Source organism: Hypanus sabinus, chromosome 13 (assembly GCF_030144855.1).
Source record: "Hypanus sabinus isolate sHypSab1 chromosome 13, sHypSab1.hap1, whole genome shotgun sequence".
In the NCBI taxonomy this organism is placed as follows: domain Eukaryota; kingdom Metazoa; phylum Chordata; class Chondrichthyes; order Myliobatiformes; family Dasyatidae; genus Hypanus; species Hypanus sabinus.
In genome coordinates, this window is record NC_082718.1 from 27,787,115 (window position 1) to 27,799,755 (window position 12,641).

A 12,641-nucleotide genomic window follows, 5' to 3' on the forward strand; every position below is an offset into this window, starting at 1 on the left:
GCCTCAAATGCACCCAATGACTTGGCCTCCACAGCTGCTGGTGGCAACAAATTCCACAAATTTACCACCCTCTGACTAAAGTAATTTCTCCGCACCTCTGTTCTAAATGGACGTCCTTCAATCCTGAGGTCATGCTCTCTTGTCCTAGACTCCCCTACCATGGGAAATAACTTTGCCATATCTAATCTGTTCAGGCTTTTAAACATTTGGAATGTTTCTCTGAGATTCCCACTCATGGTGTTAAACTGAACCTATTAGCACTACTCAAAGAATGGAACATCGAGTTAAGATTTTGGGCAAGAAAAATAGCAGAGATATGAGGGAAACTCATGGCAAATAGGCCTGTGCTGGGGATGTGGAGAAGCAAAGCTTTGAGCAGCACTCCCTAGGAGGGATTGGAAGCCCGAGAAGACATAGTTCACTCAGGTTCACCAACTGAGTGGCAAAGGCAGCGACTCGGAGCAGTTTGGAGCATTGAGCAGCGGCCAATCAGCATTCAGTATTGATTGGCAAGAACAAGTTAAAGTAGGCAGGGCAAGTGGAGAGGCTATTGCTGGAGTTGTTAGTGATAGAATGGGGATTTTGAGGCTTTAACTCTTCAAGGCGTCAGCAGGAACAGGCAAAAATGGTAGAGCCCCCCACCGCCTCACCCCACAGTTTATTGTTCTTCACTTTTTATATTTGCTCAGTTAGAACAGTAGAAATGCCAGCGAGGATACTAGAATGCTCCCTCTTGTGGGATGTAGGAAGGCAGGGAGACCTCCAGTGTCCTTGATGACAACACCTGCAAGAATCACATCCAGCTGCAGTTTCTAACATGCCACATTAAACAGCTGGAGCTGGAACTGGATGAACTCCAGATCAGTCGGGAGGCTGAGGGGTGAAAGATAGGACATGTAGATATGTACACATGTAGAGGTAGATACACCCAATGTGCAGGGCACAGGAAACTGGGTGCCACTCAGGAAGAGGAAAGGGGTTAAAAACTGCCAATGCAGAGTATCCTTGTGGCCTTCTACCTCAGCGAGTATACCACTTTGGATACTGTTGAGGGAGGATAACCAAGCAGAGAAAAGTCACAGCAGTCAGGTCTTTGGCACGGAGTCTGAGCCTGCAACTCAGAAGGGAAGAGGGGGAGGAGAAGAGGTGAGCTGTGGTGAGAGGGGATTTGTTAGTTAGGGGAATAAAGAGGAGGTTCCAGAAACATAGAAAACCTACAGCATAAAGCTGTGCCGAACAAGTCCTTACCTTAGAAATCACCCAGGGTTACCCATAGTCCTCTATTTTTCTGAGTTTCATGTATGTGACCAGGAGTTTCTTAAAAGACCCTATTGTATCTACCTCCGCCACGTTTGCCAGCAGCCCATTCTGCCCACTCAACACTCTGTGTAAAAAACTTACCCTTAACATCTCCTCTGTATCTACTTGCAAGCACCTTAAAACTGTGCCCTCGCGTGCTAGCCATTTCAGCCCTAGGAAAAAGCCTCTGACTATCCACACGATCAATACCTCTCAACAGCTTATACACCTCTATCAGGTCACCCCTCATCCTCCGTCGCTCCAAGGAAAAAAGGCCGAGTTCACTCAACCTATTCTCATTAGGCATGCTCCCCAATCCAGGCAACATCCTTGTAAATCTCCTCTGCACCCTTTCTATGGTTTCCACATCCTTCCTGTAGTGAGGCCACCAGAACTGAGCACAGTACTCTACATGGGATCTGACCAGGGTCCTATATAGCTGCAACATTACTTCTCAGCTCCTAAGTTCAATTCCATGATTGATGAAGGCCAATACACCATTCGCCTTCTTAACCACAGAGTCAACCTGTGCAGCGCTTTGAGCATCCTATGGACTCGGACCCCAAGATCCCTCTGATCCTCCACACTGCTAAGAGTCTTACCATTAATACTATGTTCTGTCATCATATTTGACCTACCAAAATGAACCACCTTACACTTAACTGTATTGAACTCTATCTGCCATTTCTCAGCCCAGTTTTGCATCCTATCAATGTCCTGCTGTAACTTCTGACAGCCTTCCACACTATCCACACCTTCAACTTTTGTGGCATCAGCAAATTTACTAACCCATCCCTCCACTTCCTCATCCAAGTCATTTATAAAAATCACGAAGAGTAGATGTCCCAGAACAGATCCCTGGGGCACAACATGGCTGACCGACCTCCATGCAGAATATGATGAATCTACAACCACTCTTTACCTTCTGTGGGCAAGCTAATTCTGGATCCACAAAGCAAGGTCCCCTTGAATCCCATGCCTCCTTACTTTCTCAATAAGCCTTACATGGGATACCTTGTCAAATGCCTTGTTGAAATCCAAATACACTACATCTACTGTTCTACCTTCATCAATGTGTTTAGTCACATCCTCAAAAAATTCAATCAGGCTCGTAAGGAATGACCTGCCTTTCACAAAGCCATGTTGACTATTCCTAATCATATTATGCCTCGCCAAATGTTCATAAATCCTGCCTCTCAGGATCTACTCCATCAACATGCCAACCACTGAAGTAAGACTCACTGGTCTATAATTTCCTGGGCTATCCCTACTCCCTTTTTTGAATAATGGAACAATATCCGCAACCCTCCAATCCTCTGGAACCTCTCCTGTTCCCATTGATGATGCAAAAATTATCACCAGTGCTCAGCAATCTCCTCCCTTGCCTCCCGCAGTAGCCAGGGTCCATTACGTCCGGTCCCAGTGTCTTATCGAACTTAATGCTTTCCAAAAGCTCCAGCTCATCCTCTTCCTAAATACCTACATGGTTCAAGCTTTTCAGCCTGTTGTAAGTCGCGAAGATCCTTTTCGGTAGTGAATATTGAAGCAAAATACTCATTGAGTACCTCCGTTATCTCCTCCAGTTCCATACACACTTTTCCACTGTCACACTTGATTGGTCCTGTTCTCTCACATCTTATCCTCTTGCTCTTCACATAACTGTAGAATGCCTTGGGGTTTTCCTTAATCCTGTCCGCCATGGCCTACTCATGGCCCCTTCTGGCTCTCCTAATTTCATTCTTAAGCTCCTTTCTGCTGGCCTTATACTCTTCTAGATCTTTATCATTATCTAGCTTTTTGAATCTTTAGTAAGCTTTTCTTTTCTTCTTGACTAGATTTACAATAGCCTTTGTACACCACGGTTCCTGTACTCATCCTTTCCGTCTCATTGGAATGTACCTATGCAGAACACCACGCAAATATCCCTTGACCATTTGCCACATTTCTTCCGTTCATTTCCCTGAGAACATCTGTTCCCATTTATGCTTCCTAAGTTCTTGCCTGATAGCCTCATATTTCCCTTTACTCTAATTAAATGTTTTCCTAACTTGTCTGTTCCTATCCCTCTCCAATGCTATGGTAAAGGAGATACAATTGTGATCTCTATCTCCAACATGCTCTCCCACTGATAGATCTGACACCTGACCAGGTTCATTTCGCAATACCAGATCAAGTACAGCCTCTCCTCTAGTAGGCTTATCTACATATTGTGTTAAGAAACCTTCCTGAACACACCTAACAAACTCCACCCTATCTAAACCCCAATCGATATTTGTAAAATTAAAATCTCCCACCACAACAGCCTTGTAATTATTATACCTTTTCAGAATCTGTCTCCCTATCTGCTCCTCAATTTCCCTGTTACTATTGGGTGGTCTACAAAAAACACTCAGAAGAGTTATTGACTCCTTCCTGTTTCTAACTTCACCCACAGAGACTCCATAGATAATCCCTCCATGTCTTCCACCTTTTCTGCAGCCGTGACACCATCTCTGATCAACAGTGCCACGCCTCCCTCCCTGTCCTTTCTGAAACATCTAAAGCCTGGCACTCTAAGTAACCATTCCTGCCCCTGAGCTATCCAAGTCTCTGTAATGGCCGCAACATCATAGCTCCAAGTACTGATCCAAGCTCTAAGCTCATCCACTTTGTTCATAATACTCCTTACATTAAAATAGACACATCACAAACCATTGGTCTGAGCGTGTCCCTTCTCTATCACTTGCCTATCCTCCCTCTCGCACTGTCTCCAAGCTTTCTCTATTCATGAACCAATGGCTTCTTCATCCTTCTCTTCAGTTTGGTTCCCAACCCCAGCAATCCTAATTTAAACTCACCCCAACAGCTTTAGCAAACCTCCCTGCCAGAATATTGGTCCCCCTGGGATTAAAGTGCAACCTGTCCTTTTTGTACAGGTCACTCCTGCCCCAAAAGAGGTCCCAATGATCCAGAAATCTGAATCCCTGCCCCTGCTCCAATCCCTCAGCCACTGTTGCTTCCCAGGTAGGCCGTCTCCCCAAAAGCACTCAAGCAGAAGTAATTATTGTCAAGTAGTTATTGTAATTATTGTCAAGCCACAGGGGTGCTCTCTAGCATCTGACTCCTGCCCTTCCCTTTCCTGACTGTTACCCACTTATCTGTCTCCCCAGGTCCCGGTGTGACTATCTGCCTATAGCTTCTCTCCATCACCTCCTCACTCTCCCTGACCAGGTGAAGGTCATCGAGCTGCATCTTGTTCCCTAACACGGTCCCTAAGAAGCTGCAGCTTGACACACCTGGTGCAGATCTGATCATCCGGGAGGCTGGGAGTCTCCCGCACTTCCCACGTCTGACACTGAGCACAGAACACCGGCCTCACAAACATACTTCCCGTCTGTATTCTAAACAGGCAACCTACCTCGCCTCGACCCATTATCGCCAAAGCCCCGTTGAGCCAAAGCCTTCCTATTCTGTCTCCCTCTATTCTGACACCCAATCTGTAAGGAGCCTCCTTTTAAACTCTTCTTGCTGTTCTCACTGGCTGATGTTCATGCTCTTGCACAGTCGTGCCCCAATCGAACCGCTGTGAACGAGAACGAGATTCTCAGATGGTATGTTGCCTCCCGGTGCCAAATTCTGGGACACCTCAGATTGAGTCCTCAGTATTAAGTGGGAAGGCCATCAGACAGAGGTCGTGGTCCACGTAGGTACCAATGACATAGTGATGAGGTTCTGCAAGGTGAGTTCAGGAAGGTATATGCCAAGTTGAAGGGCAGGACCTCCAGGGTTGTAATCTCAGGATTGCTACCAGTTCCATATATTAGTGAGGCCAGAAATAAGATTATAAGATGCTAAGGAGTTGGTGTAGGAGGGAGGGCATAAGATTTTTGGATCATTGGGCTCTCTTCCAGAGAAACTGGAATCGGTATAGAAGAGATGGTTTGCAACTAACTGGAAGGGGCCCAATACCCTAGCAGGAACGTTTGTTCATGCTGTACGGTGGGGCTTAAACTAGAGTTGCAGCGGTATATGAACCAGAGTAATAGAACAGGTAATAGAGAGGCTGTGGAGGCAGATGTTAAGATCTCAAAGTTAGGAATCAGAAAGTTGAGCACGGTGCGTCTAGTGTCCTGAGATGTGTATATTTCAATGCAAGAAGTATCGTAGGAAAGGCAGATGAGCTCAGGGCATGGATCAACACCTGGAATTACGACATTGAAAATATTGGTGAGACTTTGTTGCAGAAGGGGCAGGACGGACAGCTCAATATTCTGGGGTTTTGTTGTTTCAGACGTGACAGAGCCGGAGGAATTAAAGAAGGAGCAGTGGCTTTACTAGTCAGGGAAAATGTCACCGTAGTGCTCAGTCAGGATGGACTGGAGAACTCTTCTACTGAGGTGCTATGGGTGGAACTCAGAAATAAAGGTAGGACCACGTTAATGAGGCTATATTACAGACCACCCAACAGTCCGAGGAACTTAGAGGAATAAACTTTCCAGCATACAAAACCTGAAATACAACATGCCACTAAAGATTCATTTCCTGCATTCCCATTGAGACTTCTTCCATGAAAATCTTGGCACTGTCAGTGACAAGTATGGTGAAAGGTTTCACCAGCACAGTGCGATCATGGAGAAACGGTATCAGGGCAAATGGAATCCATCAATGCTGGCTGATTATTGTTGGATACTTAAGCGAGAAGCCTCAGGAGAACTGAATACAAATGAAAATCATCAACAAAACATTTTAGCTTAGTTCTATTGCAAAGCATCAGCACCGTTATGCAATTAAACACATTATATTTAATAACAGTTAATTTCTTGTTTCTCCAAATTCCTACATGATACATGTAGTCTGAAATTATATTTGTGTTCAGCTTCAGGTGGCCTATCATAAACAAGAAGAAAAATTCTGAGAAAGTAACACTTCCAAAAAAAATTTGTTGTCCATTGATATCAGTGCTTCAATTTTACGCCCTGTCATCTTTCTGCGAGATAAACATGTTATGAACTTCTCTGAAAGGTCATGCCACCAGGATTGCTTCACTCAATACACATTACTCGTGAATTCTCTGAAGTAAAATGATACTCCCAGATGATCCTGCAAATATAAAAATCACATTGCAGCAGGGGCAGTCATTTGGCAGGGCACTTGTCATGTTATATAGTAAAACTCTGAAGCAAAATAAAGGTTCTACCCCCATTAAACTGTGATAGAGAAACAGCTTCAAATCCCAACGCAAGTTCACTCCGGAAACAATGTGAACGCGGACTACGAGGAAATAGCACTTTCAAACAGAGGGAAACCCCTCACTTCAAATTCAATCTGGTTCCTTTCTGGGGGTGGCATGGTACCATAGCGACTAGTTTGGGGTTTGATTCCAGCTGCTGACTGCAAAGAGTTTGTATGTTCTCTCTGCGATCCCATGGCTTTCCTCCGTGTGCTCTGGTTTTCTCCCACATTCCAAAGGGTGAGTGACTTGTGGGCATGCTAGACTGGTGCCGGAAACATGGCAACACTTGCGGGCTACGCAGCACAATTCTTGCTGATTTGATTTGACGCAAAGGACACACAGCTTTCGAAGTACATGTGACAAATAAAGCTAATATATACTCTTAAATTAGAGCAGATGAATCCAGATTTTTGAAAGGAATGGGACAGGAAGAGAAAGGAGAATGGATTAAACTAATTATCTCTTATCGATCAGGATAACCATCTTAAGAAGGCAGCAAAAACAACCAGGGAATTAGAAGTCAGCAAGTATAATGCCAGGGGCAAGAAATTTAATTTTTCAAGAAATTAATGTAAAAGAACATAGGATCAGGCCCTTCAACATGAGGTCTGCACTGACCGTGATGCAATTTTAACTACACATCATTTATAAGACCTTAAGATATAGGAGCAAAATTGGGCCATTTGACCCATCGAGTCTGCTCCACCATTTCATCATGGCTGATCCAATTCTCTGCTCAGCCCCAATCCCCTACCTAATCATATGTTTAACATGTATGAAAGAAGGTCCTCATTTCCCGTCATTAGAGAGTCCCGGAGTCAATACCAAAGATTGAAGCTTGAAGGTGGCTGGGCACAGCCCTGTTCCATGAGTCTACAGGTCCACTGGGGAAGTCGAAGGTCTGATGCCTGTGAGTCCGCAAGTCCACCAAAACTTGTGGCCTGGAAAGGGCCCGTCCTTGGGTTAGAGGGGAGTGTGTCTGTATGTCGCTGTGTAAGGACTGACAAACAACTGATGTGCAAAAGAAGAGAATCTGTGCAAATAATAGAAGTTACTGTATACTGAGAAGAAGAGTCCTTGAAAGTGAGACAGTAGGTCAGAGAAGTGGTGATTGAAGTGTTCCATGAGTGGAGGAGGATGAGAGGTGACTTGATAAAGGTGTGTAACATGATAAATAAGAGTGGACACCCAGCAGCTTTTTGTCAGGGTGGAAAGGACTAATACGAGAGGGCATAATTTAAGGTGATTGGAGGAAAGTGTCAGAGGCTTTTCTTTTAAACACAGAGTGGTAGGTGTGTGCAACTCAATGTCAGAGGTGGTGGTAAAGGCAGATACATCAGGGGCACTTAAGAGACTCTTAGATTGGCACGTGCATTTTGGGCTACATGGGAGGGAAGAGTTAGACGGAACTTAATTGCAAGATATTCCAGGTCTGGTGAGCAGAGTTGGGATAACACGGATACATTTGTGCACCAAGAGGAGTTGATCATGAGGCATCTATGGAAAGGAGTAACAGTCGACCTTTTGGGCCAGGACCCTTCAGCAGAACTGAAACGTCCTCTGTAATCTTGAAATAATCAAGTTCAGTAGTGTGACACAGGCTGTCTGTGAGGCCGGTGTTCTGTGCTCAGTGTTAGACGTGGGAAGTGCGGGAGACTCCCAGCCTCCCGGATGGTCTAATCTGCACCTACCTCGCCTCAACCATTATCGCCAAAGCCCCACTGAGCCAAAGCCTTCCTATTCTGTCTCCCTCTGTTCCGATGCACAACATTATTGGCTGAAGGTCCTGTACTGTGCCGTATCATTCTGTGTTCTAACCAGTTTTACTATTTCTCACATGTTACAAATCTCACAGCACATACTGCAGTAACACATACCACACATGGGATGTACATTTTGAACCTGGTACTGCTGGACCCTTGCTATTTTCTGAGCCCTTGGGATTTTTCCTGGAGTCAAGAATAGCGATAATTTATTTTAAAGTACAAATAAACATACAAATGTGAAGCAAACTAAGTAAGGAGCTGAGAAACAAGGCGGAGACGAATGAACAGCAAAAGAGGTGAAGATAAAAAGATGATGCCTCTGAAAAATCCATCACCTTTATAATCGAGATAAGAGAAATTCCTTAAACTAAACTAATCCAATCACTGGTTGCACAGTTATATCAGGTAGGTAATGAACTAACACTTAGCCAATGAAAAAATGAGAACGGTGATAAACTGTTAGTTTAATTGCTAGACTGCTTTCTGCTAATAGGAGCGACCACTCTCCGTCGAACATTGACAACTCCTCAGTAGAGATCGTTAAGAGCACAAATTTCTTAGTGTTCACCTGGCAGAGAATCTCACCTGGTCCCTCAACACCAACTTTAAGAAAGCCCAGCAGCGTTTCTACTTTCTGCAAAGGCTGAGTAAAGTCCATCTCCCACCCCCCATCCTCATCACATTCCACAAGTGTTGTACTGAGAGCATCCTGAGCAGCTGCATCACTGTCTGGTTCGGAAATTGCATCATCTCGGATCACAAGACCCTGCAGTGGATAGTGAAGTCAGCTGAGAAGATCTTCGAGGTCTCTCTTCCCTCCATTACAGACATTTACACTACACACTGCATCCACAAAGCAAACAGTATTATGAAGGACCCCACGCACCCCTCATACAAAATCTTCTCCCTTCTGCCATCTGGGAAAAGGCACCGAAGCATTCCAGCTCTCACGACCAGACTTCGTAACAGTTTCTTCCCCCAAGTCACCAGACTCCTCAATACCCAGAGTCTGGACTGACACCAACTTACTGCCCACTACTGTGTCTATTGTCTTGTTTATTATTTATTATACTGCTGCACTGTTTTGTGCACTTTATGCAGTCCTGGGTAGGTCTATAGTCTAGTGTAGTTTTTTTGTGTTGTTTTACGTAGTTCAGTGTAGTTTTGTATAGTTTCATGTAGTACCATGGTCCTGAAAAACATTGTCTTGTTTTTACTGTGTACTGTACCAGCAGTTATGGTCGAAATTACAATAAAAAGTGACTTCACTTGACTTGAGGTGAAGTGAACTGTGAAAGATACATGACTTTGTTAAAAAGTACAAATGGTTAAACATCAGTATCTTGTAAAAGTATTAAAAAATCAGTGGTTTCCAACTGTACATATAGCACTTGAACATGTGCCTGGTGTTAATTCAGAATAAAGTCTAGTATATTGTTGACACTTGTGGCAGTGTTTATACTCAATAACATTTGATACAACCTCCACAGGAAGGCCTGATGTGGCAAGATTTAATCTTGAATATGTTTGCATTTCAATGCTGTCAACAGTGATTGCACAGCTCTGTCATTGCTAGGGTTTCTTCACCTTTTTGTGCGAGGGTGATGACTCAGAACAGGGTTTGAACAATGATGCAGAGCATCAAAGAAAGTCATGGAGAAGAGGGCACATCCTAGGTCGGGGGTCGGCAACCCGCGGCTCCGGAGCCACATGTGGCTCTTTTACGTCTGTGCTGCGGCTCCCTGTTGCTTTGAGAAATAATTGGTTGTGGCGACCCTTTTCCTGGCACATCCGAACCGACTCACAATTAGATAGCCTACGGGGGTTTGCGAGCACAGAGCTTTGGAGCCTCTGCGCCATGGGGGCAGGTTGAGTGAGGCTTAAAAGTGAGGCTGAAGATTTCGAATAAAGTTTGTCCTTCGACTGCAGTTACCGACTCCGTGTCGTAATTTTAGCGCTGCGTGTAGCACACCGCTACATGGTCAGTATTTAATTAAAATGTATTTTATGTTAGTTTGTTAGTTTTTGAAATGTAAATCTAAATTTGAAGATTATGGTGATCTTGTACAATCTAAATAAGACGTTGTGGCGACCCATTTCCTGACACATCCGAACCGGCTCACAATTAGCCAGCGTTCAGGCTAAGGGAGATAGCCTACGGGGGTTTGTGAGTACGTGTCTTTTGCAGCATCCGTGCCCATGGGGGGGGCGGGTTGAGGGAGGCTTAAAAGCAAGGCTGTTTAGTTCGAATAAAGCTCTTTGACTGCAGTTTACTGACTGCGTGTAGAACACTGCTACAACGTGTTTTTATCGCTGGCTGTCCAGAGGGGAGGTGCTGAAACGCTTTGTCGCGTGTCTGGAAGAAGTGAAAACTTTCCTGGGCAGCAAAGGGCTCACCTTTCCTGAGCTGGAACAGCCAGAGTGGCTGGAAAAGCTACACTTCATGGTAGACATGACAGCGCACCTGAACACGCTGAACACAGCTCTTCAACGGGGTAAGGACGTACAGCTCTGCACATGTTGGAGGATGTTTTGGCATTCGAGCGCAAGTTGACGTTGCTTGCCAGAGATTTACAGAAAGGCACATTGTCTCACTTCCCCAATTTGAGAGAGTTCAAACAAGGTCACGACTTGATAAATTCGGAGTATTTACATTCTGCAATCAGCGCAATGCAAACATCGTTTGGGAAACGCTTCTGTGAGTTCAGAGAGGAAAAAAACACATTATCCTTCCCGGTCACTCCCCTAAGCATCGATCCATCCCTACTGAATACGACTGCATTGGCAGGTGTGAGTCAATCTGAACAAGGATGATAAATATTTTAATTGCCTATTATTTTGCGTATATTCATATGTTTTCATTGTTCAGTGAAATAGTCCTTTTATTTTTCAGGTTGACAGCTGGCTGACGTTATTTTTGGTTTGCTGCTGGCGGCAAATTTAAGTTTGGCGTTTTTCATAAATACAAGAAGGACTCAAATAGACGTTGAGTATTTTACTTAAAAGTAACCTTCAACCCAACGTCTTTTTTTCGGAGGTCAAAATGTTTTTGTTGCATGCAGAAATGTAATTTCGTTTTCTCTGCAGGAGTTCATCAATTTCATAAATGCAACACATTATAGTTTGTTTATACATAGCATAAAGGCAAAACAAAACGTTGTATGCAGTGTTATTTCATTTTAAATGTCAAACGGGTTTTGCGGCTCCCAGTGTTTTCTTTTCTGTGGGAAACGGGTACAAGTGGCTCTTTCAGTGGTAAACGTTGCTGACCCCTGTCCTAGGTGATTGGGTTCTTAATAATGAGCATCGCCTTTCTGCTCCTTGAAGATGTCTTGGGTACTGCAGAGGCTAGTACCCAAGATAGAGCTGACTAATTCTACAACTTTTTGTAGCTTCTTTCAGTCTTGTTCAATAGCACTGCCCCCCCCACCCCCCATACCAGACAGTGATGCAGCCTGTCAGAAAGCTCTCCACGGTACATCTATAGAAGTTCTCGAGTGTTTCAGCTGACAAACCAAACCTCTTCAAACTCCTTATGAAACATAGCCACTGTCTTGCCTTCTTTATAGCTGCATCGGTATCTTTGGACCAGGTTAGATCCTCTGAGATGTTGACACCCAGGAACCTGAAAATTGCTCACTCTCTCCACTTCTGGTCCCTCTATGAGGATTGGTTTCTGTTCCCTCTTCTTACCCTTCCTGAAGTCCACAATCAGCTTTTTCATTTTACCGACAATGAGTGCAAGGTTGTTGCTGTGACACCACTCGACTAGCTGGTAGATCTTGCTCCTGTATGCCCTCTCATCTCCATCTGAGATTCTACCAACAATGGTTGTATCAGCAAATTTAAAGATTGTATTTGAGCTATGCCTAGCCACACAGTCATAGATATAGAGAAACTAGAGCAGTGGGCTAAGCACTCATGGCTGAGGTGCGCCAGTCATCAGTGAGGAGGAGATATTATCACCAATCTGCACAGATTATGGTCATCCAGTTTAGAAGTCGAGGATCCAATTGCAGAGGGAGGTACAGAGGCCCAGGTTCTGTAGCTTATCAATCAGAACCGTGGGAATGAGGGTGTTAAACACTGAGCTATAGTCAACAAACTGCTTCCTGACATAGGTGTTTGTGTTGTCCAGGTGTTCCAAGACCGTGTGAAGAGATTGCGGCTGCTGTGGACCTATTGTGGTGATTGACAAATTGCAGTGAGTCCACGTCCTTGCTGAGGTAGGAGTTCATTTTAGCCAAGACCAACCTCTCAAAGCATTTCATCACTGTAGATGTGAGTGCTACTGGATGATAGTCATTAAGGCAGCTCACACTACTCTTCTTAGGCACTGGTATAATTGTTGCCTTTTTGAACCA

General features: G+C 44.5%; 2 protein-coding genes across 6 annotated transcripts in view; one reads left to right on the plus strand and one right to left on the minus strand.

The window, feature by feature from the left end:
- LOC132403735 (uncharacterized) overlaps positions 1-12,641 on the plus strand; it is a 65,889-nt gene that overhangs the window by 49,608 nt on the left and 3,640 nt on the right. The window contains exon 4 of the transcript XR_009515331.1: positions 12,416-12,503. The gene's annotated coding sequence lies outside the window, so the exon portion shown is untranslated. The remainder of the gene's footprint in view (positions 1-12,415; positions 12,504-12,641) is intronic.
- The window catches only part of LOC132403734 (ankyrin repeat and SOCS box protein 13-like), a 46,604-nt gene that overhangs the window by 22,816 nt on the left and 11,147 nt on the right, over positions 1-12,641 (minus strand). The window lies entirely within an intron of this gene.